The 26,253-nt window shown below is 41.3% G+C and overlaps 1 long non-coding RNA gene across 7 annotated transcripts in view; it reads left to right on the forward strand.

Annotated features, from left to right (window-relative positions):
- Nucleotides 1–26,253, forward strand: part of LOC110260213 (uncharacterized) — a 282,336-nt gene that overhangs the window by 161,066 nt on the left and 95,017 nt on the right. For 6 of the 7 annotated variants that reach the window (XR_014842916.1, XR_014842918.1, XR_014842915.1 and 3 more), the window contains exon 4: nucleotides 20,444–20,624. This is a non-coding gene — a long non-coding RNA (uncharacterized LOC110260213). The remainder of the gene's footprint in view (nucleotides 1–20,443; nucleotides 20,625–26,253) is intronic. The other variant, XR_014842920.1, reaches the window with a different exon arrangement.

A 26,253-nucleotide genomic window follows, 5' to 3' on the forward strand; every position in this document is an offset into this window, starting at 1 on the left:
CTGACTCTTGGTAGATGTGATAAATGCAGTTTCCTTTCCTCACGCCTTTTGCCCACAGAGGAACGGTCTAACACGTTGGCAGGCATCCAAGGCTCTTGATTATCTGAGCCCCACCCCCTATCCCTTTGCAGTTGACCAGCTGGTCATGATAGTCAAGTTAATCCTTCCTCTGGACCCAAAGAGAGCACGTGTGATTTGCAGAAGGCTCCTGCCCCATGAATCAGCAGAAATCAGGGGAAGGATTCTGTGGGTCTATCCTTCCCACAGGGGCGGACCGGCAGTGGTTAACGAATCCGACTAGGAACCATGAGGTTGTGGGTTCGGTCCCTGCCCTTGCTCAGTGGGTTAACGATCTGGCGTTGCCGTGAGCTGTGGTGTAGGTCGCAGACGCAGCTCGGATCCCGAGTTGCTGTGGCTCTGGCGTAGGCCGGTGGCTACAGCTCCGATTCAACCCCTAGCCTGGGAACCTCCATATGCCGCGGGAGCGGCCCAAGAAATAGCAACAACAACAAAAAAGAAAAAAAGACAAAAAAAAAAAAAAGAAAAAAAGAAAACTACTCTGGTCTCTTTGTAATAAAAGAGGAATCTGAGGCTTAGTGAGCTTAAGTTACATGTGTAATAAACGGTTGGATTTGAACTCAGCTGACTATACTGCACTACATACTCTGCCAGAGTTTTCCATCCATGTCATGTAGTGTACAATTTAAAACCTGTCTCTGGAAAATCCCACTGTCTCTTCTAAGACTGACCTTTTGTCCATCAACCTGCGGGGTGAACTATTATCACTTTAATCCTTAAACATAACCCTAGCTCTTTCTTACCTCCGTCTGCTACTGCATTTTCTTGTCTTTGATGTCTCTCCTTTCCCTGGGGACACCTTCCTTCACGTGCCATCCCCACTTTATACTGGCACCATATCAACAGCAATTACTGAAGCATCCTTACCAGTGTAGAAGTCCTCATCCCAGCAGACTCCAGAGCTGGTTCCCACGTTTTGGTACCCTCACTCCACTGTTCCTGCACCTCCCTGGAGGCGTGTCTTAGTTCTTGGTGTTTTGCAATTCAGATCCCGTGCCTCTTGGCTCCAAAGCTAAGCTAATGCTCATCCTGCTTCCATGAGTTTCCTCCCTGGTAGTAACATGGGAGTGCCTGCAATCAGGCTCAACCCTATGCAAAGTGCTTTCATCTATAGTAGATGCATATTAAAGCTACTATACAAGACGGAAGACAATAAGAAAATATATGGAAGGTATAAATTTAAGAAGACAAAGAATCCCGAAGAAACTTACCAGAAGTGGTTTCCACTTGATCATTGCAGCAGAGGTACTCATGGATTTTGGCATCGCATTAGTTTAAGATCAAATGTGTTTTCCACCTCTGCCACTCACCTGCTGCATGACTGGGTGGAAAGTCCCTTATCTTCTGTAAGTTTCCGTATCTATTCAACAAGAATTGTATCACTCTTTCCAGGCTACAACGAAGATTAAATCATTTAAATATAAATAGCTGCGGCATATGTCTTCTACATGTTTTTCTTTTCTAATGGAACCAAGAACTCTTCCCATAAGCAAGATACCTGAAGCACCACAAGGCTAGGACTCTGCAAGTTCGTAGGAAACGTTAGCCTTCTTTTTGCTAAAGCAGCGGTCAGCAAACTTGGCTCATGGGCCAGATCCTGCTTTCAGAAATCATGCACTGCTGGCACCCTGGCACTCGTTTGTTTATGTAAAGTCGAAGGCTGCTCTACGATGGGAGAGCAGAGTGGTGGGGGCACAGAGACCACATGGCTCCCAAAGCCTAAGCCACTTGCTATCTGACCCTTTAGGAACAAGTTACCTGCACTCTGGTCCACACCAGGCTGACCCTGCTCTGCATCACACGGTGTAGTCAGGGTTGGTCCACATCAGAGTCTCGTGACAGCCCAGGCGACACAACGTCCCTCAACTTTCCTTGACTTTCTAAACTGTGCCTCTCAGCTGGGCTTCCGAGACACCTGATGTTCTTGGTTGAACCCAGGAGGGAAATCAACTTGGCTGTGTAATTCTGTTTGCACCGGCTTCTTTTTCTGACTCCAGCAAAGTCAGGAGTCAGGGAAGCGGGGCAAAATGAAAACTTATATATCTGCAAAAGATGGAAGAAGAAAAAGGGAAAACACAAAAGGAGACTTAACAAAGGGTTCGTCTTTCTTCCCTCCAGACCTTGCAGGGGTGTCTGGCTGGGGCGGCATTTGGCTCTGCTAAGTCTTCAGTAAGACAGTCCCAGGCAGCAGCTGGAGCCCTTGGTTATAACGGAACATGTGCTGCTGGCTGTCAGGTTCCTGCTCCTTTATTAAAACCATGCTTCCCTCCAAACCTCATTTCTCCTCCCTAGAGAGTGAGAACCAGTGTGTCCTGTCTGCCCAGTGTGTCCTGTCTGCCCAGAATTACTGGCAAGCTCCCTGGGCATATCAAAGAAGACTGGTTTGCCTATTTCAAGAGGCTTCAGGGGTGTTCTTTGCTGTAAGGCATGTGAAATTCCTTTGAAGACAAATGGCAAAACATCCAAATGGGGGGAAAAACATAAAAAAACAACTTAGGGAACAAGAAGTGTCTTTGAACATTGATTTATTCACCCAGTCATTCATTTGATGAATACTTATTGCATAGTTATTCTGTGTGAGACACTGTAATGGAACCGGGAGAACATGCAAGTCCCAACTCACAACATGTATGTTGAGTGGGAACAGATACATTTTTTAAGTATCAAGAAGTAACTGCTTAATTAGATTTGTAAGTAGAGCTATACAATAACAAATAAAACCAGGATGTTTTGATTTCAAAAAAATCTTGACTTTAAAATATGATCAGGGGTTAAGAACAAAGAATGGATGGTCCATGAATACTGGATGCCCAAAGTCCTAAGACATGATAAACTGGACATGTAGAGGAATAGAAAAAGTGAAGGCAGTGATATATTTAGTGCTTTCTAGGTTACGTTACGTACAATCTATGAATGTATATGTTATGTGTGTGTGTGTCTAGATGCACAAAGATGAGTGGACCTTTAAAGATTATCTAAATTTACTGTGTTCGATATCTGATTCAGCTCAAAGAATCCTGACACACTGTCATTCTACCTCACTTGAAATCTCCAGGGATAAGTTTATTTCTCTACAAAGCATTTGACTTCTTTCAGAGGTATTTTCTACTGGAAAGTTATTTCTGAAGTTAGGATAGATTTAGGTCGCCTGGATCTTCTTGGCCTTGACCCTAGCTCTGCTTCCACTCAGGAGGTCAGACTCATCGAATGTGGTCACCTTCAGGCCGTTGGAGGGAGCCTTTAGATTCAGCTTCAGGCAAAGACCAACCCATCATCCACACTGAGAATTTTCTTTTTTCACAGGTTTTCAGTGTGCTGTTTGTGCCATACTGTCATGGGATGGGAACACAGGTGACAGTGGAAACAGTGTCTTACTGGGAGAAGTTCACACTCTGGATGGGCAGTGACGCACACACACCTGTACATTATTTTATGTTACTGTTTATGCTGCTGAAGAGGTAACGTGCCATCGGGGCAAAAGAGCAGTGAGTGTCTCATTTCCAGGCACTGGATTCTTTATGAAATGGCCACATAGCAATGCCCCGAGGAGGCCCTACCGTGACGCTTGAACTTTCAGATTTAGGTTCAGTGGGAAAGAATGGAAACAAGAACCATGTGAGAACCATGGTAGTTCCAGGAAGTATATTTGTGCCTGGATTATAAAAATGCTTCTGTACTTATCCTTCTTCCATGGACAAGCAAACTTGCTAATGGGGTGTGTGTGTGTGTGTGTGTGAGAGAGAGAGAGAGAGAGATACAGAGATACAGATAGAGAAAGATCATGTTAAAGGTACAGAAAAAGTTGTAGAGGGATGGAAAATAAGTATAAGCTGTACTTTTCAACACTTGGGTGTTCTCCACAATTGGTCAAAGTGCTGTATTTGTGAGTGACAAAGGTACCCACTCCCATCTGTTAGCTCAAATATGTGTTCACCAATACACATTCCCATGGCTGATTTAAAATAAGCTCAGGCTGCAGAGACATATTGCGCGTGAGAAATATGTTACGTTGCTTATATAACGTTTCTTTCCAAAATTACCCTGTGCATTGCCAGCTCAGAGGCAAGCCACCCAGGAAGTGGGTCCTGCCCCTGGCGATGTGGCAGAAATGGGCAGTGAGGTCAGCACCTTAGGAAGCAGGCAGATCTGAGTTCAGATACTCTCTCTGCCATGTATTAGCTCCCTGACCTTGGTCAAATCACTTAACCTCCCTGAGTTCCACATTTGTAAAAAGCCTTGAATGTGCCATGAAACTCTCTGGGTGTTATTTTTCACACACACACAAAAAAATGCCGAGATTATACATATTGAAATGCAATGTGATAGAAGATGCATTTTAGAAAGATTTCCATAGCTGTACCCTATCTCAGGAAGGGGGTGGGCACTGGTGATTAAAAGAGATTGTAGGCAAATTTAAAGCCTATTTCTAGTTTTCTAGGTGAGAATCTTTAAAGAAAGTATGGGTTTTCTGAAACCACTACACGTGGTTACCTGACTTCTAGCAGGGACACAGAAGCCACTGGAACCAACTTTGCCTGAAACAGGCATGGTTGGCTTCACAGGAGAGGTTATATTTAACCAATACTTGGATGATGAATAGGAGTTTTGTAATAAAGAAAAATAAGATGAGGCATTCCATGAAGGTAGAAAGAAAGAAACTAAGGAGAAAATGTACAGAAGTGTATATGCCCTATTAGGATAAGGTGCAGTTATTCAGAGAGGCTGGAGTGCATGAGATTTAAGAAGTACGGGGAGAGTTTGGGGAAGGATGAATGCAGACAGTAGTGGGATTAAAAATGACTAGAAATGATATCATATGGTATTTGTCTTTGTCTTTCTGGCTCATTTCACTCAGTATGAGATTCTCTAGTTCTATCCATGTTGCTGCAAATGGCATTATGTCATTATTTTTTATGGCTGGGTAGTATTCCATTGTGTATATATACCACGTCTTCCGAATCCAGTCCTCTGTCGATGGACATTTGGGTTGTTTCCATGTCCTGGCTATTGTGAATAGTGCTGCAATGAACATGCGGGTGCACGTGTCTCTTTTAAGTAGAGTTTTGTTCGGATAGATGCCCAAGAGCGGGATTGCGGGGTCATGTGGAAGTTCTATGTATAGATTTCTAAGGTATCTCCAAACTGTTCTCCATAGTGGCCGTACCAGCTTACATTCACACCAGCAGTGCAGGAGGGTTCCCTTTTCTCCACAGCCCCTCCAGCACTTGTTATTTGTGGATTTATTAATGATGGCCATTCTGACTGGTGTGAGGTGGTATCTCATGGTAGTTTTGATTTGCATTTCTCTTATAATCAGCGATGTTGAGCATTTTTTCATGTGTTTGTTGGCCATCTGTATATCTTCTTTGGAGAAATGTCTATTCAGGTCTTTTGCCCATTTTTCCATTGATTGATTGGTTTTTTTGCTGTTGAGTTGTATAAGTTGCTTATATATTCTAGAGATTAAGCCCTTGCCAGTTGCATCATTTGAAACTATTTTCTCCCATTCTGTAAGTTGTCTTTTTGTTTTCTTTTGGGTTTCCTTTGCTGTGCAAAAGCTTGTCAGTTTGATGAGGTCCCATGGGTTTATTTTTGCTCTAATTTCTATTGCAAAGACAAATACCATATGATATCACTTAAAACTGGAATCTAATATCCAGCACAAATGAACATCTCCTCAGAAAAGAAAATCATGGACTTGGAAAAGAGACTTGTGGCTGCCTGATGGGAGGGGGAGGGAGTGGGAGGGATCGGGAGCTTGGGCTTATCAGACACAACTTAGAATAGATTTACAAGGAGATCCTGCTGAATAGCATTGAGAACTTTGTCTAGATACCCATGTTGCAACAGAAGAAAGGCTGGGGGGAAAATGTAATTGTGATGTATACATGTAAGGATAACCTGACCCCCTTGCTATACAGTGGGAAAAAAAATTAAAAAATTATTAAAAAAAAAAAGAATATACAAAGTAAGAAACCATAAAAAAAAAAAAAAAAGACTAGAAATGGGGCCAAGTTGGTTAGAAAAATTCTAATTTGGCGGCTTTTTTTTTTTTTTTTTCCTAAGACAGGCCAGGCCAATTCACTTCTGAATACCTATGCTGCAGACTTAAAAAAACAATTCCAATTTCCATATGAAAACTTGGGTCAGCACACCCTCAACCCCACCCACCACCACAATTATATTGTTCTTTCTTTTCTGCCTTTCTCAGCTCACACACACTTTATCTTGCCCCTGACTTTCGGAACTGCTTCTCTCATCTCCCTACACTCCTGATTTTGGACCTCTCACACTCCCCAACCTGCATGTTTCTACTCAGGACAGCTGGGCTGGAGGCTTTAAGATGCTACAGTCCCACCTGCCCAGACGAGCTGACCCTTCAGCAGTTCCCACACCCAGGCAACCGCTTCCTCCCACCCACAGAGTCATCTTCTACCCCAACCTCTGTCCATTAGGGGAAGAGCCACAGAACTTCCTTGGTGTTTCCTTTGTCCTTCTGGTCTGATCACAAGTGGAGGTGGGAGGCCGTGTGTTGGTAGAGCTCAGGGGAAGTGGGCAGTGGGAGCAAACACACTGGTCTCCTCCGACCCACACTCCCCCTTGTGAGTTTGAATTCCAAAAATTCTGTTCTTTTTTATTTTATATTCACAGCTGCACCTATTGCATATGGAGATTCCTGGGCTAGGGGTCAAATCGGAGCTATAGTTGCCAGCCTACACTACAGCCACAGCAATGCTAGATCCAAGCTGTATCTGCAACCTATGCCGGATCATTAATCTATTGAGTGAGACCAGGGATCAAACCCACATCCTCATGGATACTTGTTGGGTTCTCAATGGGAATTCTTCTGTTCATTTTTTTTTAAACATGTGATATATGCCTTTTATTTTATTTTATTTATTTTTAATTAGATTATATTTATAATACATATAGGATGCAATATAATATATATGTAGGATTCAAAGCTAAAAATGGTATAAAAATAACCTGAGAATTTTTGCTCCTGTCATGCGTCTTTCTACTCTTGCCTCATCCACACCCATGCTCTATCAGTAGCTGGTTTTATTAGTTTTTTTTTTTAAGTTATTATAGTTGATTTACAGTGTTCTATCAATTTCTGCGATACAGCAAAGTGACCCAGATTTAGATATATAGAAGATAGATAGATGATGATAGATAGAGAGGTGATAGATAGATGGTTGGAGATAAAGATACATACATTCTTTTACTCATATTCATGTTCCATCACAAGTGATTGGATATAGTTCCCTATGCTGTACAGCAGGACCTCATTGCTTATCCACCCAAATGCAATAGTTTTCATCTACAAACCCCAAACACCCAGTCCATCCCGCTCCTTCCCTCTCCCCTTGGCAATCACAAGTCTCTTTCATGAGTTTGTCTCTGTTATGTAGGTAGGTTCATTTGTGCCATATTTTAGATTCTACACATAAGTAATATTATATGATAATTTGTCTTTCTTTCTGACTTAGTTCACCTGGTATGAGAATCTCTAGTTCCATCCACGTTGCTGCAAATGGCATTAGTTTGTCTTTTTTATGGCTGAGTAGTATTCCATTGTGTATAGATACCACATCATCTTAACCACTCATATGTTGATGGACATTTAGGTTGTTTCCCTGTCTTGGCTATTGTAAATACTGCTGCAATGAACATAGGGGTGCAAGTATCTTTTTGAATGAGAGGTGTGTCTGGATATATGCCCAGGAGTGGGATTGCTGAATCATACAGTAGTTTTATATTTACTTTTCTGAGGTACCTCCATACTGTTTTCCGTAGTGGTTGTACCAATTTACATTCCTACCGACAGTGTAGGAGGGTCCCCTTTTCTCCACACCCTCCCCAGCATTTGTTATTTGTAGACTTGCTAATGATAGCAATTCCGACTGGTGTGAGATATTACCTTATTATAGTTTTGATTTGCATGTCTGTAATAATTAGTGATGTTGAGCATTTTTTTCACATGCCTGTTGGCCATCCATCTATTTTCTTTGGAGAAATGACTGTTTAGGTCTTCTGCCCACTTTTAAATTTTTTTGTCTTGTTTTGTTTTGTTTTTAGTTTTCTTTTTACTGCAGTTGATTTACAATGGTCTGTAAATTTCTGCTAATTGGGTTTTTATTTGCTATTGAGTTGTATGAGTTTGTATATTTCGGAGATTAAGCCCTTGTCAGTCTCATCATTTGCAGTTGTTTTCTGGCATTCTATAGGTTGTCTTTTAGTTTTGTTTTTTTGTTGTTGTTGTTGTTTTAATGGTTTCCTTTGCTGTGCAAAAACCTGTAAGTTTGATTAGGTCCCATTGGTTTATGTTTGCTTTTATTTCTATTGCCTTGGGAGATGGAACTAAGTATGGTTGATGTCAGAGAATGTTTGCCTATGTTCTCTTCTCTTACATAATGTCTCTTACATAGTGTCTTGTCTTATGTTTTAGTCCGTAAGCCATTTTGAGTTTATTTCTGTGCATGGTGTGAGGGTGTGTTCTAGTTTCATTGATTTACACGTAGTGGTCCAGTTTTCTCAGCACCACTTGCTGAAGACACTTTTTCCCATTTTATATTCTTGCCTTCTTTGTTGAATATCAATCGACTATAGGTGTCTTGGTTTATTTCTGGGTTCTCTATTCTGTTCCATTGGTCTGTCTGTCTGTTTTGGTACCAGTACCTGTTGTCTTGATTACTGTAGCTTTGTAATATTGTCTGAAGTCTTGGAGAGTTATACCTCCTGCTTGTTTTTTTTCCCCTCAGGATTGCTTTGGTAATTCTGGGCCTTTTATGGTTCTGTATAGATTTTTGGATTGTTTGTTCTAGTTCTGTGAAAAATGTCATGGGTAATTTGATAAGAATTGCATTAAATCTCTAGATTGCTTTGGGTAGTATGACCATTTTAACGATATTCATTCTTCCAGTCCAGGAGCATGGAATATCGTTCCATTTATTTGAATCCTCTTTAACTTCCTTGATTAATGTTTTATAGTTCTCAGCATATAAGTTTTTCTCCTCTTTGGTCAGATTTATTCCTGGATATTTAATTCTTTTGGGTATAATTTTAAAAGGTATTTTTATATTCCTTTTTATAATATTTCACTGCTAATATACAGAAATAAAGTAAGAGAGTTCTCGTTGTGGCTCAGCAGTAACGAACCTCAAGGTATCCATGAGGATGTGGGTTAGGGACCTGGCATTGCCATGAGCTGTGGTGGCAAGCAGCTGCACTCCAGTTTGACCCCTAAACTGGAAAATTCCATATGCTGAAGGTGCAGCCTAAAAAAAAAGACACACAAAAAGAAATAAATTAAGAAAATGTATGTTTTCTTCCTGCTCTTCCTGAAGTAATTACTGTACAGGGTGCATGTGGGGGGGAGGAGCAGGTGACTCATTTTTCCTGGAAGGTGCTCTCTCCACCAGACTGTGCTCTTTAATCATATTTATATCTCTTATCCTCACATTATTCATCATGGATCATGGAGTAAAGATGTCATTGATTTCTGTACCCATGCTATTCAAGATAAGAAATCCGATCATTTTCTTAGAGCCTGATTATTTTTTTTTCCATTTACCAAAAAAGAGAGGAATGAATGAAATCATTATGCTTTTGACTTTGGGAGTAGGGCATGATGAGGGTTTAGAATCGTGTGGATAAGTACATATTTGAGACAGTAGCGACGGCAGAAATGAAAACAATTGTCTCAGCCATTCTGAATGAGACAGAAGTAGAGGGTGAAGCCAGGACATGGATCCACAGAGATTATATCAAACAAGATAAATTTTGACAGGAGGCAAGACTGTTTATAGTGTACTCTGTACAACACTAGAAGACAAGAACAAGGCTAAGTGTGCGAGGGATTCTTGAAAGCTTTATGCTTAATCATATAACTGTATTACTCCATTTTATAGAATGTGCTTCATGGAAAATGATGATTTCATTGTTTAAATAAAAATTATCTGTCACTGACTAAGAAACTGAGGTTTTTCACTCATTTGAGAGAAAGAAAAATCTGAGCTGTTTGATAAATGTCAGTGATGGTGTAGGCAAGTAGGTATGGATTCACTGCTGGAGGAAATGTAGATTTATGTAGCCACATTGGAATTCATTTTGAAAATGATATTGCAGTATGAAATTCACAGACAACATAGTCATTCCTGCTGGCTACCCTTGAGAACAACAAGAAAAAATGTACAAGCATGCTCATTAAAGCACTGTTTATAATACTGAGCATTACAAATTGCTCTAAACGTCTAACACTAGAGAAATGGCTAAGTACGTATGTGTATTCATTCTTCATAATATCGTGAAACAGCTAAAAGTAATGAGATAGCTGTGTATGCTGAGATAGAAAATCATCAAAATGTTTTGTAGAGTGATGGACACAGGTGGAACAATACATGCAATGTGATGCAATAGCTAGACATACATTCATATAAGAAATACTTCATGTATTTTACAAAACATATGTAAAGGCCCAGAAGGGTGTGCACCAACTCCAAATAGAAGGAAGTCTTCAAAGGGGATGTTCACTTGAGATGATTATACTATGAGCCCGATTCTCCCTCCTCCCTCTGCCATGCTCTGGGCATAGGGCTTCTAAGTTATGCTCACTAATGGGCAAGATGTTGTACTTGCTACATGGCTCTGGTTTAGCTGTGCTTACCTTGGCTTGTACAAAGAGGTGAAGGTAGCTGCACCAGGTCTGAGTCCAGGCCTTAAGAAACCTTACGTTTCTTCTTTCCCTCTTGCCTCCTGTCATTCCAATGAGAAGAACAATTCTGGGACAGCCCACTAGTCACAGATGAGGGATGAGAATTCCATAGATCAGAGCTGAGCCAAAGAACCTTCAGCCCTTCAGAAAGAAGCAGAGTAGAGCCCAGACCAGACCAGCTGAGCTGGACCCACCAACCTGCACATGCAGGTGTGATAATAGGGTGGCTTTTTTCTTTCTTTTCTTTTCTTGTTTTTTTTTTTTTTTTTTTGCTTTTAAGGGCCGCACCTATGGCACATGGAAGTTGCCAGGCCAGGGGTCAAACCAGAGCCACAGCTGCTGCCATAGCCACAGCAACACAGGATCAGAGCTGCATCTGTGATCTGCACTACAGCTCATTGGAAACACTGGATCCCAGACCCACTGAGCAAGGTCAGGGATTGAACCTGCATCCTCATGAACATAGGTCAGATTCGTTTCCACTGAGCCCTGATGGGAACTCCTGGGGCAGCTTTTTCAGTCACTGAGCTTTGGGCTGGTTTGTTATGCAGCATTATTGTGGTAATGGTTGACTGATACATAGGCTTATCTCAGATCTTTATTTTCTAGACAAAGAGAATAAGACAAGGGATACAAATACCATACAGAAAAAAATTAAACATGAAAGAAGAAAGCTAAGGTGTCTACTTGTTTTTTTAGAAGCTTATTGTCGTATTCGATGTGGGTATGTCAGGCTGCCTTTTAAAAGCACAGGGTAGAGAAGATGATACAGAATAAAATGTGTACAGAAATTTGTATGTGCAGGTACACATGTCTATACTTTTATCTCCGACCACAGTAGTCTGTTTGACCTTGTACCAATCATTTCTCACTGCTGGAGCTTCTTTTCTCTGCAGGTGAAATAGAGGCCAGAGATTGAGCTAATGATCTGTATTCTCTAAGAGGATGTGCATGCTAAGATGCCCCATCCAGCCCAAAGTTCCACGGTGGTATAGACGATTGTTTGGCTGTTGGGCCTCTGTGTTCTGTACTAAGAGAAAGTGTGGGAGACAGTCCATTTTGACATATTTTTCCCATCTTATGACATGATTTCCTATTTTCAGCCCTCAGAACCCCCTTTAAATCAAAACTTGAATATAATTGTCTTGCTTTTTACTTTCCCACAAAGCCACCACAATGCCATTTTTTCATGAGACAGAATAAAAAGCACATGTGTAGCCTTCCTCATCATATTAGGAATAGAAACTAACGCATCTATATTTACAGAGTTCAGTGTATTCGCCAGGGGACAGGCAAGAGCAGGTGACATAGATTAAAAGCAGCGTGACACAGTTCACACCAGGTCTGGGTTTGAAATTAAATGGTGCCTCTAACCAACATAGACCTTTGAAAATGTACTCAGCTTCTCTGGGACCTATTGACTGATTTGTAAAATGAACCTAAGAGGACCATCCACTTCAAAGGGTAGTTAAGAGCCCTAAATGACATAAATGCAAATTTAGAGTTTAGAGGACAACTGGGATGTAGTACCAGAGACTCAATGGCTCTGTCCCACCTGTGCCTACAACAAGCCTACGAGGGGAATTTTATCAAACACTCTTTATAGATAAGCTGCATCCTCATGGAACACTAAGGTCTGTACCGTACCAGCTACAGGAAATAACCCGAGGTCTGCAGAACTGACCTTCTCTAAGCTGGGAGCGGCAGTCACTCTCGGTCAGCCAGCTGATGCATTAGGTTTTGTTGCCTGTGTTTCTGGCTTCCAGCCCCTCGACCTTTCCTCCTCCCTGTGGGTTCAAGGTTCACATTAAGGGCTATCCAAGAGATGCTACGTAGTCCGAGGGGCCCAGCACAAAATGAAAGTGTAGGTCCCCTTGTTTGAAAATCATTACCCATTTCAAGTCAGAACAGTAGAGCTTTAAACCAAGGAGGGGCTCCTCAAATCCTGGGGCCCCGTGTGACTGGGCAGCAATCCCATGGCACTGACCCTGGGACTACCTGGTCTTATTAGGAACCCTCCCCACCCTTGGGCTGATAAAATTCAAGCCCACTTAAATCCTTAGTTAAAATGCCACTCGAAGACCATGCAGTCCGTGCTAAGGGCAGGCGTTCTGAATTGGTTTCTCTTTCTTCCAGTACCCCTAACATTACGCTTTACACATTACGCGTTACACTTTGTAAACCTTTAAAGAAAGGGAGACGGATGGCTACGAATTCACAAGAGGAGGATGTGATCTAGGTCCCCTACTCAGTAGATTTGTGTCTGGCTGAATCACTTAAACTCCTATATACTTATATCTTTGACTCCTACAAATGAATCGAATCCTTATGTAATAGAGATCGTGTGTGAGAAAATATGAGATCGTTGTCTTACTGGTAAAAAAATTATACAGCTCTTAGAGCATGCGTGAGTGGCTTGGCAGACACACAGCTGCTGTATGCCCTCGCTGTACTGAGTGTGGAGGGGGCGTGGAGGAGACATGTTTTTCCTGCACTGGTGCCATAGCCAAGTCTACAACACATGTCCTGTGAGTCTTCCCATCAAGGCCACAAGGTAATCATATCCACCTCAGCCTGAATTGTGTTAGCCAGTATCAGACAGAAAAGTAGTATGAGTCTTCTTGCAGTAATGGACACAGGATGGCAACACGACTTGGATAAACAACTCCTGGAGTTAGCTGTGGTTCTTTTCAGGAGCTCTGCAATCCTCAGCGTGTAACCTAACCTTTCTGAGCCTAACAGCACAATGTGCTGTGAAGACTAGACACTGCGCTGAGTGCCAAAGTCTCCGCTTTAAGTTGGAGCCATCTACAGAGTAGTTTATGTACCCACCACCACCACCACCACTTCGCAACATATATGATGAGAATATTTATCTCTACAGTGAATTGCAAGTAGTAGCCTATTCGGCACTGGACCCCATTGCTCATCGTCTCTCATAGAATCAAACTTTCCCCTTTCACTTTTTCCATTCTTTGAATTTATGTTAAAATAATGTAACGCAACAGAATTAAAATGTATTTCTAGTTTTCTCTTATAAGTACCTGTGTTATCCTATTGGTCTTTTCGGAGCTGAAGCGCCTGGGTCTTACCCATGATTTCACTCGTTAATGCCTTGTTAGAATTCTTATTAACGTGACACTTAATCTAGCTCTGAGGTTTCATAGAGCAGATGGTGATTATGGTGGCGTTTTTTATGCTGCGAACCTTAAGTACATCATTTTGCACTTTTAAAGTATCGTTTTAAAATCAGAGGTCACTTTGCCCGTTATGGTTTAAAGTACAAAGGGTACAGTCAGCATGGTGCGTTCATGTATTTTCTTATGTTAAATTTATTCAGGAGTGACCATCACACTTTCCAAATACAGAGTTGAATTTTCATAGAGAGTCACATTCAGAGAAAAACAGTTTTTTCATTCATGCATACATTCAATTTAGTCTTTCATTTATTCTTGATTCACTCAACAAAGATCTCTGGATTATATTTCCAGCACTGTTTTAGGTATTATTTAGACAAATGGATGGACATACTTGGATTTTTCTATAAATGATTTTGCAGTCTGGCACAGTGTGATCGGAGCTCTAATGAAGCCTTTCACAAGTGCACAGAGATCACAGAAGGAGAAATGCCTGAGTCTGCTCGAGACTTCAGAACCTAAAACTTGACAACTGAAGTTTGGAGAAGGCAGAGTAACAAGGGGGATCATTCCAGGCAGATGGCAGGCAACATGAGAAAGTAGAGTCTTAACCCGTAGCAGCTGGGTCTGCATGGTGGTAAAAGAAAAGGCCGTCTCATGAGGCAACGGGCATCCTGTGTGTAGGGATGCTTATTAAACAACGTATATCTGTTGACCTAGCAGACCTGCTACAAGCCCCCACAATCATTTTAAATCCTGAGCTTTTATTTTTTTTTATTTTTATTTTTGTCTTTTTGCCATTTCTTAGGCCGCTCCCGCAGCATATGGAGATTCCCAGGCTAGGGGTCCAATTGGAGCTGTAGCCACCGGCCTACCGAGCCGCATCTGCAACCCACAGCACAGCTCACGGCAACACCGGATCCTTAACCCACTGAGCAAGGCCAGGGATCGAACCGGCAACCTCATGGTTCCTAGTCGGATTCGTTAACCACTGAGCCACGACAGGAACTCCTAAATCCTGAGCTTTTAGACAGAGCTGTATTGGTATGCAGTTTACTCCAAATAAGTATTGGGAATCAAGCCAAGGAATGAAGTGAGATCAATTTGAGGAGTAAAAGCAAGAGGCAAGACCCAAGGTGTTGTGCTGAGGATGGTGATCAGAAAAATGAGTCAGAGCCAGAAAGCAAGAACGTCCAGGATGTTCTTGTTGGCAAGACGAGAAGTTCTGAACAGAGAGAATCCATAATGTGAAGACTTCAAGTGCTCCGTTATTACGTAGCGTGACTATTCTGGGGGTGGGTGTGGGGGTAGGGCATAGACCAGACTTCTTTTTTTTTTTTGTCTTTTGTCTTTTTTTCTGTTGTTGTTGTTGTTGTTGCTATTTCTTGGGCCGCTCCCGCGGCATATGGAGGTTCCCAGGCTAGGGGTGGAATCGGAGCTGTAGCTGCCAGCCTACGCCAGAGCCACAGCAACACGGGATCCGAGCCACGTCTGCAACCTACACCACAGCTCACGGCAACGCCGGATCGTTAACCCACTGAGCAAGGGCAGGGACCGAACCCGCAACCTCATGGTTCCTAGTCGGATTCGTTAACCACTGCGCCACGACGGGAACTCCATGACCAGACTTCTGAGAGGCATGGAGAAATACAATAAATCTATAGTTGGCTGAACAGAGCTTACAGAGGTGAGCGACTTGGGGATATGGAATTATGGGTCGTATATGGGTAAAATAAAGAGTGTATCCAACATGGATCATCGTGTCATCATCAAAACACTTCGGAACACACCAATCGCGTCTAGTCGGTCCCATTAGCCTCAGAACCATCCTGAGACGTGCACGGTTCTCTGCAGTTTGGTATTCCTCACGTTTAACTGTCAGTGCTGTCCTAAGAAGTGTGAATTATTGTCTCCCCTGAGGGTGAGCACATTGGCCCCACAGTGTGTGTGACTTATTCAAAGTCCTGCAGGGCTTAGGCTTCCCTGCCTAAGATTTCTATCATTAGTTCTTAGAGAGTTTCAGTTAATTCATTTGTTCAGTGGAGATAAAAATAATTACTAATCCGATTACGTCAAAGATTGCTGAGAAGATCCAGTGAGATGATGCATTTAAAAATGTTTCACAAACTATAAATGGTCAACCCCACATGATTAGTGGGGTACTGGGTAATGCCAAAGAAGGAAGATGAGGAGAAAGGAGAAGAGTTTAGGGTGTTTCTGCTCTTTTCTGTCCGTGGTCAACACCCCCTCTTTCTCACGTATTCCGTTCTGTTGTCATAGGGAGTTGTTCTGGGTGAGTTGCTCACACCCACCTTCCAATTCAGCATTTCAGGTCTGCTCTTTAACCCAGGTTGTTATTAGTGTTAATTTCATTGACTACAGTTTTCATTTTTATTTGCCCTTTTGTTCTTCTTACCCACTCATCTAAGGGATTCAGTTACCTATTTTTTATCTCTTTGAATATCTTAAACATAATTGTCATATAGTTTAGACAACATTATCTGAATTGTATGGGGGACAATTTCATTAGTCTCTGAATCTGCAGATTTACTGCCTTGGGGGCTGAAGTTCAGCAAAAGTGAAGAGGCATCTAATTTGAAAGGCAGAAAAGGCTTTGGATTGGAAGGGAGGGGTGTGTTTATGTGCATGCTTAATAAAAAGTCTCTGGAAGACTCCATTAGCTCCAATTTCAGGAGCACTTAGTATTGTTAGGATAGATTTGATGCTAGGAACTTCCATTGCAATAAATCATTTATTTCCTAAATTCAGTGAGCGCTAAACCGCCTCAGTTTAAATCTGAGGAGGCTGGTAGTTCCCGTCGTGGCTCAGTGGTTAACGAACCCAACTAGGATCCATGAGGTTGTGGGTTTGATCCCTGGGCTCGCTCAGGTTAAGGATTGGGCATTCTGGAGTTCCCGTCGTGGCGCAGTGGTTAACGAATCCGACTAGGAACCATGAGGTTGCGGGTTCGATCCCTGCCCTTGCTCAGTGGGTTAACGATCCGGCGTTGCCGTGAGCTGTGGTGTAGGTTGCAGACGCGGCTCGGATCCCGAGTTGCTGTGGCTCTGGCATAGGCTGGCAGCTACAGCTCCGATTAGACCCCTAGTCTGGGAAACTCCATATTCCGCGGGAGCGGCCCAAGAAATAGCAAAAAGACAAAAAAAAAAAAAAAGGATTGGGCATTCTCATGACCTGTGGTGTAGGTTGCAGACATGGCTCGGACCCTGGGTTTCTGTGGCTGTGGTGTACACCTGCAGAGACAGCTCCGATTCGACCCCTAGCCTGGGAACTTCCATATGCTGCAGGTGTGCCCCCCCCCAAAAAAAGACAAAAAAAAAAAAAAAATCTGAGGAGGCAAAGGACAGAGAGGTTAATTCCCGGAAGTTCATTTAGTGGGAACATTAAATTTGAACTCAGATATGTTCCTCCAGGTTACAGCTTCTTAATCACTAAGCTATCAGCTAACAAGTCTAACCCGAACCAATCGCAATTCTCTGAAATTTTCTTTCCAGGCCCTCGGAAATATGAGAAAAGCCAAGTTATCTATTATAATGAATATCGTAGGATTTTATTTAGCAAAAACTATTTCCATTTTGGAAACATACAGACAGGTGTCAGAGAAACCTTTGCTCCTTTGCTCTACCACCCATTGTCTTGTCAACGTGTGAGTTACGTGTTGAGAAGAAAGCCCCCAGCCAGGTAAAGAGAAAGTACCCTTCTGCTGTGGGGGATTAGTGTGCTGAGGACAACAGGGGAAAATCTCTCGCATCTTGGAAAGGGGATTTCGTATAATGGGACTTTCCTAGAGGTCTCACACTCAAATTATTTTAAATTAAAATTCATCTAAACTAGAATTAATTTCACTAAATTAGAAAAACTCTAAAGACCTCAGATTTTTTTTTTATATATATATATTTATGATGACGCAATGGTTGGTTTGAACTTTTGAATGATTGATCAAACAAAGTAGAGAATGCACAACTGGACCATCTGTGGGTGGCAATGCAAAGCCAGCTGGACTCCTAAGAGGAGAAAGTGTTGTGACTCTTTTCTGTTTGGGACACCCCATGGCATTAGCATTTGAGTTGCTGCTGATAAACTGTTGAAATCACTATCAGAAGAGAAAAATAAACAGTAAATAAAGATAGCAGCTTAATGACCCACATCATTAAGTTGTGAATGGGCACAGACATTCCCTCACATTCCAATGTAGTTGAAGTCTCAGTTTCTTAATATTTAGAACACATGCTTTGAAACAGATTGCTTCCAGCCCAAACAGACATATCAGGGGTGTAGGACTTGACACATGTAGGAAGATGTATTTCAGTGGTTCCCGAGCAAGCTCATACAAAGTGGTCATGGAATTATTAAGAGGGACGCTGGAGCTATTTTCAATAATTTAAATAGCCAAATGGAATAATGTATTTAATCTTAAAAAAAAAAAACCCTTAATAAAATGCCCAGTTATTTCGTCTTGGCGATAATTATCACACCTTAGTGGGGTAACCTCCATTGTCCCCTGCTGACTTAAAGATCCAGTAAATAGCACATATGTCTGATGAACAATAAAATTATGGAACTAAAACACTATTAACTATTAAAAAGAGCTTAGTTTTCATATTGTGTGTCTTTGTTTTTAATAAAGAGAGAACTTAATTTTGGTCAATGTAGAGGGAGCCTGCTCCTGTCACCCATACGTTTCTTCTGGAAATTGTTTCATATTTCAGAAGTCACACTTATATTTGTTCGAGCAATTCTATCTCCAAGGACCTATGTAATGAAAATAATATGAAAGGGAAGACTCCGTGCATGGGAATGTGCACTTTCCCTGGAGCACTACACATGGTATCAAAACCTAAGAGGACGTAAATGACCAAGAGGGGGCTGGGAGACCGGTTCTGCTGTTAGCATTCCCTGTAATGTTCTGTAGGAATTGCAAATGTTAATTAGAAACAGCACATCAAAATACAGAAAATAATTATTACAGAATGTTTAAAATTGAAAAGCAGATATTACATATGCGCTGTTTATAACTATGCAAAACACGCATAGGCAGTAGACTGGAAGGGGAAACAAAACACAACATAATTTTTTAAATTAGTGTAGATATTAAAATAGGCACACAGAGTGTGCATAGACATATAAGATGGACTAGAAACAGAAATTCACATTAGGAACTAATTCTTTATGACTTGGGTATTAGTAATAGTATTGTTCCTTTTTAATTAGTGTGGAGATCAGGGTTTTTTTAATAATTAGTGTGGATTTTATTTATTCATGTATGTATTTTTCTTATTTTCTCAAAAAGTATGTAATGTCTTTATATTAGTTTTGTAAGTAAACTATTAAAGTAAAAATGGCAATTATGTTTCATTTACAAATACAGTTTCATTAGTAAAAGACTGCAAAACATGGGGCTAGTTTGAAGGCATATAAGATAATTTATGATGCAGGGAAAATGGACAAAGTTATGTTGTCTGTGTCCTGGGACCTCTGTTACTCACATAACTTTATATTTGGCAAGAAGCTTTCACCTTCATATTCCCACACTGTATGTGTCTCAGAGATAAGGTTCAGTGTTTGCTAGATGAATGCTATCAGCTTCCTACTACTAAACCCTTCCCCGTATGAGACCTGAATTACAGGTATGACGGACACTCCTGAAACCATAGCGTGGGTCACAGTGGCCATAGGAGAAGGAAGCCTGAATTTCCCACATTCTTCCCCAGCAGTGTTTCCATTGCACTCAGCTGACACCTTCTGCAAAAGTCGTTTCCCCTGAAGTGACATTATCATGGGGAAATGCTCACCATTCTGGAAAAAGACCCTCTTTAAAGTTTAATACCCTTTCCCAGGTGAGAACACTTGTCCCTTCAAACGTCATGACTTTTTGGTTGCAAAAGATGAACTGCCCTTTCAAATTATACCAACAAAAATTGATTTTACATGTGTCAGAGTTCTTACCAGCTCGTGAAGTTCTGCATGTTCTTCCAAGACAGGTGGGATAGAAAGGTGAAAATTATAGGAACCAATACAAAATCAGTGGTGGTTTTCCATCTCAAGGGATTAAAATGGGAAAACCCAGTGTGTTCACGGCTCATCTAAGTTGTGCCATGTGTCTGTACTTTGTTCCTGTTTATCGTTGAACAAAATCCCATTGTACTTATGTACCACAGATTTATGTATCTGTTCATCCATTAATGGGCATTTGGGTTGTTTCTACATTTTGGCCAGTGAAGAAAAAAAAAAAAATGGGAAAACCACTCCACACTCTATCACCTGCTGCCTGGATGTTTGCTTCTGTTGTCATTCTTCCCACACATGAGCCTCCTGGCATCATCTCATATGCTCTACGGAACCAACATGTGTCTGAGTCAGGCAGGATCACTGGATCGTTTCACTGAACAGTTCCCTTCAGATCCTGTTCAATCACTCTCGCTTTATCCGAAGATCTCTATCCTGGTTTTTATTCTTTCGTTCAGTCACTTATTCAAACTTACTGTGTCTCTAGCGTATGCACGGTGAAAGGAAGTGTGAACCTGCCACTGGAGCAATGAGTCAGTGTCCATAGCCTGCACTGGGGACCTCAGGGGAGGCATTCTGCAGTGAGCCTGAGCGATGACTGAACAGAGGTGTTGACTGCCTGTGCCTGTGGAAGGTTCATCATCTGCTTGAAGCTGAGCATCCTGTAGGTATGTTCCCTCTCTGAGAGGTTTCCATCAAGTCTTTGGCCTTTAAGACATAATACTCTCTGATATTTGCTATTTGTATTCTTTGTGATGATAGCCGTTCTGAAAGGTGTGAAGTGACATCTCGTTGTGATTTTGATTGACATTTTCCTGATGATTAGCTACATTGAGCATCTTTTCATGTTCCTGTTTGGCCATCTGCATGTCCTCTTTGGAAAAATGTCTATTCAGTTCATCTGCCCATTTTCTAATTAGGTTGTTTTGTTTTGTCTTTTTCATTTGATGTTGAGTTCTCTGAGCCGTCTGTATATGTGGATATTAGTCATTTATCGGTCATATCATGTGCAAATATTTTATCCCATTCAGTAGGTTGTCTTTTCATTTTGAACACAAATAACAAATGTTGGGAAGGATGTGGAGAAAAGGGAACACTTGTACACTGTTGGTGGGAATGTAAATTGATGCAGCCACTGTGGCAAATAGTATGGCAGTTTCTCAAAAAAATTAAAAATAATAGATTTATTATATTTAGACTGGATATGTAATGATGTCCTACTGTGTAGCACAGGGAACTATATCCAGCCTCTTGGGATAGACCATGATGGATGATAATATGAGAAAAAGAATGTATATATATATAATATATATATATATAAAATATATATGTATATGTATATATGTATGAGTCACTATGCTGTACAGCACAAATTGACATAATACGGTAAATCAACTATACTCTAATTTTTTTTTTTTTTAAAAAGAACTATCATACGAACCAGCATTTCCACTCTTGGGTATATATCTGAAAAAAAATAAAAATACTAATTTGGTAAGATACATGCACCCCAATGTTCATAGCAGCATTATTTACAGTTGCCAAGATAAGGAAACAACCAAAGTACCTATCAACAGATGAATGGATAAGGAAGATGTGGTATGTATATTCGGTGAAATATTACTAATCCATAAAAAGGAATGACTTGGAGGGCATTGTGCTAAGTGAAATAAGACAGGCAGAGAGAGACAAATACTGTATGATGAAAGTTATATGTGGAATCTAAAAAATACAACAAACTAATGGATATGACAGAAAAGGAGACTCGCAGCTATAAAGAACAAACTAATGTTTATCAGTGGGTAAGGGGGTGGGTGTAAGATAGGCTCCAGGGTGTATTGTACAACACGGGAAATACAGCCAATGTTTTGTGATAACTGTAAATGAAAAGTAACCTTTCAAAACTGTTTACAAGTTTTTAAATTTAAAAAATAACAATATATTAAAAGTAAAATATAACCATTAAAAAAGCCACACTACTCTACTCTCTTATGCAACACTTGGCTTTAAATGTGGTTAGGAAAGCAAAACAAAAGAAAACAAAAAGGTCTTGAGATATCTGAGCAACTTGTCCTATATTATTTCCCACCTACCTGTCCCAAATGTAATTGTGTGTCACCTGACATCTACTTTCTCTTTTGATTGATTGTGGTTGATTGTGTTCATGCTCTTTGTGGCTTCTGAAAAAGGACTGTAGCCAGTTCTGTATGATGGCTCTTAAAACATCTGCCTAGACGCCCACTTTTGCTCATGTGTCACTGAGCCAAGAGAAAGCACGTGGTTATCGTATGGTTCTGCCACAGTTCTGTTCCCATCTGCCACAAGAATGGCAAAACCCAAGGAGAAGCTACCCTTCATTGTATGTTCAGATTGCAGTGGACGTAGAGCAGAGTCTGAGACAATCCACTGTGGACACACGTACGGGCGAGAAATAGAGCATTGCTGTTGAATGACATAAAGACGTTGGATTCCTTGTTACTGTGGAATAACTTAGCCTAAGATGACTCATACATTCTTCATGTCTCACTCCTCTGGACATAGCATAGGTATATGGTTTTTCAGATAGTTCAACCCAGATCTTTTAATAAACAGTTTTATTCAGGTTGTTCTTCGTGGGTTCTGGTGGCATGTCCTACCTTATGCAGGTGCTTTAAATCCCAGATCCATAAGTAAAGAACCCCCCTCCTGATGACCACTGTTGATCGATTGGGCATTCTTTTTTTTTTTTTTCTTTTTGTTTTTTATTACTCAAATGAATGTATCACATCTGTAGTTGGATAATGATCATAACAATCTAATTTCACAGGATTTCCATCCCACAGCCCAAGCACATCCCCCCACCCCCCAAACTGTCTCCTCTGGAGACCATAAGTTTTTCAATGTCTGTGAGTCAGCATCTGTTTTGCAAAGAAGTTCAGTCTGTCCTTTTTTCAGATTCCACATGTCAGTGAAAGCATTTGAGGTTGGTGTCTCATTGTATGGCTGATTTCACTTAGCATGATAGTTTCTAGGTCCATCCATGTTGCTAAAAATGCTGGTATTTCGTTCTTTTTGATGGCTGAGTAATATTCCATTGTGTCTATGTACCACATCTTCTTGATCCACTCCTCTGTCGATGGACATTTAGGTTGTTTCCATGTCTTGACTGTTGCAAATAGTGCTGCAATGAACATCGGCGTACATGTGTCTTTGAGAGTCATGGTTTTCTCTGGATGGATGCCCAGGAGTGGGATTGCTGGATCAAATGGGAGTTCTATGTTTAGTTTTCTGAGGCATCTCCATACTGCTTTCCACAGTGCGATTGGACATTCTTAAAGTCAGGTCATCTTACTCTGAAGGGGATGGGAGAACTTGGATGTCATATCCTTTCTGCATAAACAGATTCTTCTTATAAGCCCAAGGTCATCACTCTTTGGGCTTATGTCAGCTGTCAATTATCTTCAAATAAATCACAATGAAACAAAAAATTTATGTAAATCAGACTTAAATACTTGAAATAAGACCAAATTTGTTTAAAAGTCTCAGTGATTAACCCTTCGTAGTCATACCCATTACATTTGTATAATGTGTTGTCATTTACACAGTGTTTTCACATGCGCACTTTTGTTAAATTCTTATAATAATGCCACGAAGTACAAATCTTTAGTATTATTGTTTTTACAAGTGAAAAATCTTTCAGGTCTCCAGGACATGTTCAGGAAAATTGTCCTGGAGTCACAAGAGAATAAATTAATTTTAAAAATAACCCTACAATATTTTAAAATGGGATTTGAGATACCTATCTACATAATTATCCAAATATGTGCCAAGTGTCATGCATTGGGGATTGTAAATTAAATAAGATACACATAGACCTCGGCTTTGTATGATTTACAGGTCAACAGAAACACATTTTAAAAAACCAACTTAAAATGTTCTAAATTTAACTATTTAATTAAATTATGATAAAGCAGAAATCCGGGGTGCTATGGAAGTGATTTTTAAGGGTCTGACCTGATCTGGAATGAACAGCAAAGATTTCCTTACAGTTACTGAGTTTTGAAAGACATGAAAATGTGCCAGATGACAGTGCTGAGCAGGCAAGTGAGACAATGTCTTCAGTTGATGGAAACAGTATCTAGAAAGTGACTCAGGTGGAGAGGAACATGATGTGTGGAGGAAAGGAAAGGAAAACTGATGCAGCTGCAGGGCGGGCAGTGATAAGCTTAGAACTGTTGATGCTGGTAGGAAGACGTGACTCTGATCCAGCCTACCTTGTGGACCAAGTTGAGGGTACCAACTTTTCCTTAGAGCAATGGGAGGTCATTTCAAGCAGGGGAATGTCATGATTAAGTCTGCATTTTTGAGAGCTCATTCCTACTGTTGTGAAGAAACAGAGAGGAGCAGAAATAAACTCTGGCAGACAAGGCTGGAGACCAGGCACAGACATGGTCCCTACCATGAAGAAAACAGTTTTATTCAGAACTAGCCATCAACTCCATACGTGATTGTGACGACAATATTGTCAGAAGCCAAGCAAGGCTTCAGAGAGCTGTTACCTCAGAAGGTAACAGCTCTCTGAAAGATGTAGGTGCCAGTGGCTGCTTTCCTTGATTTTCCCTTTTATTTCTGGACACATCTGATGAAAGACGTGCATCATGCTTCCTTTTTTTTTTTTTTTTTTTTTTTTTTTTGGTCTTTTTTAGGGCTGCAGGTGCAGCATATAGAGGTTCCCAGGCAAGGGGTGGAATCAGAGCTATAGCTGCCAGCCTACACCACAGCCACGCCCATCATGCTTTCTTTATTCTCTGCATTTCCGATGCTTTGCCATCTGGGGCCTTGCTGACACCGGAACTGCCTTCCCAGGGCTGATGAACTCCTAGAAATATTAAATGAAGGATCCATGAGTGTGCCTTTTATGTGCAAACTAACCAACATAGAACCCCTGCCCCAGCTGCCTCCTTCAAGGAGCTGCTCTCCTGCCCTCATCACCAGGGCTGGCACCAGATAACTAGATTCAGCCCCATGCCCAGAACCTACCAAAATGATTGGCATTAGCCCATCGGACACTTAGGCAACCTGACCTGTTCCTTCCCACAGAAGCCTACATTCTCCTTCTACCCCCTCCGCCCCTACAGACCCTGGTGCTCCCACCCCCGCCCCACCCCATGAGGTCCTCTGTGCTGTGGGTGCCTCCTTCCAGTGGGACTCTGAGTAATGAACTGCTTTTTAAAGGCAGTTGTCTTCTTATCTGTCGGCCTCACCCTATCTGACTTATAATAAAACCTATGTTTTAAAACAATTGGAATCTAATATATGGCACAAGGAACCTTTCCACAGACGAGAAAATCATGGACTTGGAGAATAGACGTGTGGTTGCCAAGGGGGAAGGGGAGGGGGTGGGAGGGACTGGAGCTTGGGGTAAATAGATGCAGAATGCTGCCCTCGGGATGGATTAGCAATGGGATCCTGCTGTGTAGCCCTGGGAATCTGTCTAGTCACTTATGATGGAACACGTAATGTGAGAAAAAAGAATGTCTACATGTATGTGTAACTGGGTCACCATGCTATACAGTAGAAAAAATATATATATAAATAAATGATAAAAAAATTTTACTCTTTACTATGTAATTTGGTTGAGAATGAGACCACAAATAAAGAATATATAGTCAGGAAAAAAAAAAAAAAAAAACAATTGTAACATAAAGCCTTCAAGTAAAGCTCAACTTTCTGGGACATAGTATCCAACATTTACAGGGGGCGTGCTGTGTGCTAGGTCTCGTTCTAAACACGGCCTGCATTAACTCAACCAGTCCTCACAACACGCTACTGTTTAGGGGTGAGGGTGTCACAGCCGTCAGAGATTGCAGCCACCTCCCCGCTGGTGAGTGGTGAGCCCTGAGGAAGCTTAGGATGTGGAAACTCAGGCTCTGGCCCCAGATGGCTGAGGTGCATATGAAAGGAATGATTTCATTGAGCCTAGACTCTTGCATCTTCCCCGACGTAGAAAAACCCTAAATCCTTTAACTTGAGTTATCTGCTTTTCTTTTATTAACAGTAATCTTTTGGTCCTACTACCTGCCCTTTGTAGCAAAACTCCTATATATCCCAGGTCCCCCCCTCACTTCCCTGGAGTGGTTTTTTAGGGTTACTTAAGATGCTGCCTCCTGGGCTTAAGTCCTGAGTTTGGTCCACCGTAACTCTCACCTTCTAGGTGAGGCGTATTTCATAGTCGACGGGGGACTAGTCTCACCCGATCTTACAGGTGGGCAAATGAAGGCCTGGTGGGTGAAGTGACGCTCCCTACATCACATAGCT

Source organism: Sus scrofa, chromosome 4 (assembly GCF_054392235.1).
Source record: "Sus scrofa isolate SSC_HxYL_T2T_F1_AM1 chromosome 4, Sscrofa_HxYL_maternal_Yorkshire_Landrace_v2.0, whole genome shotgun sequence".
NCBI lineage: Eukaryota > Metazoa > Chordata > Mammalia > Artiodactyla > Suidae > Sus > Sus scrofa.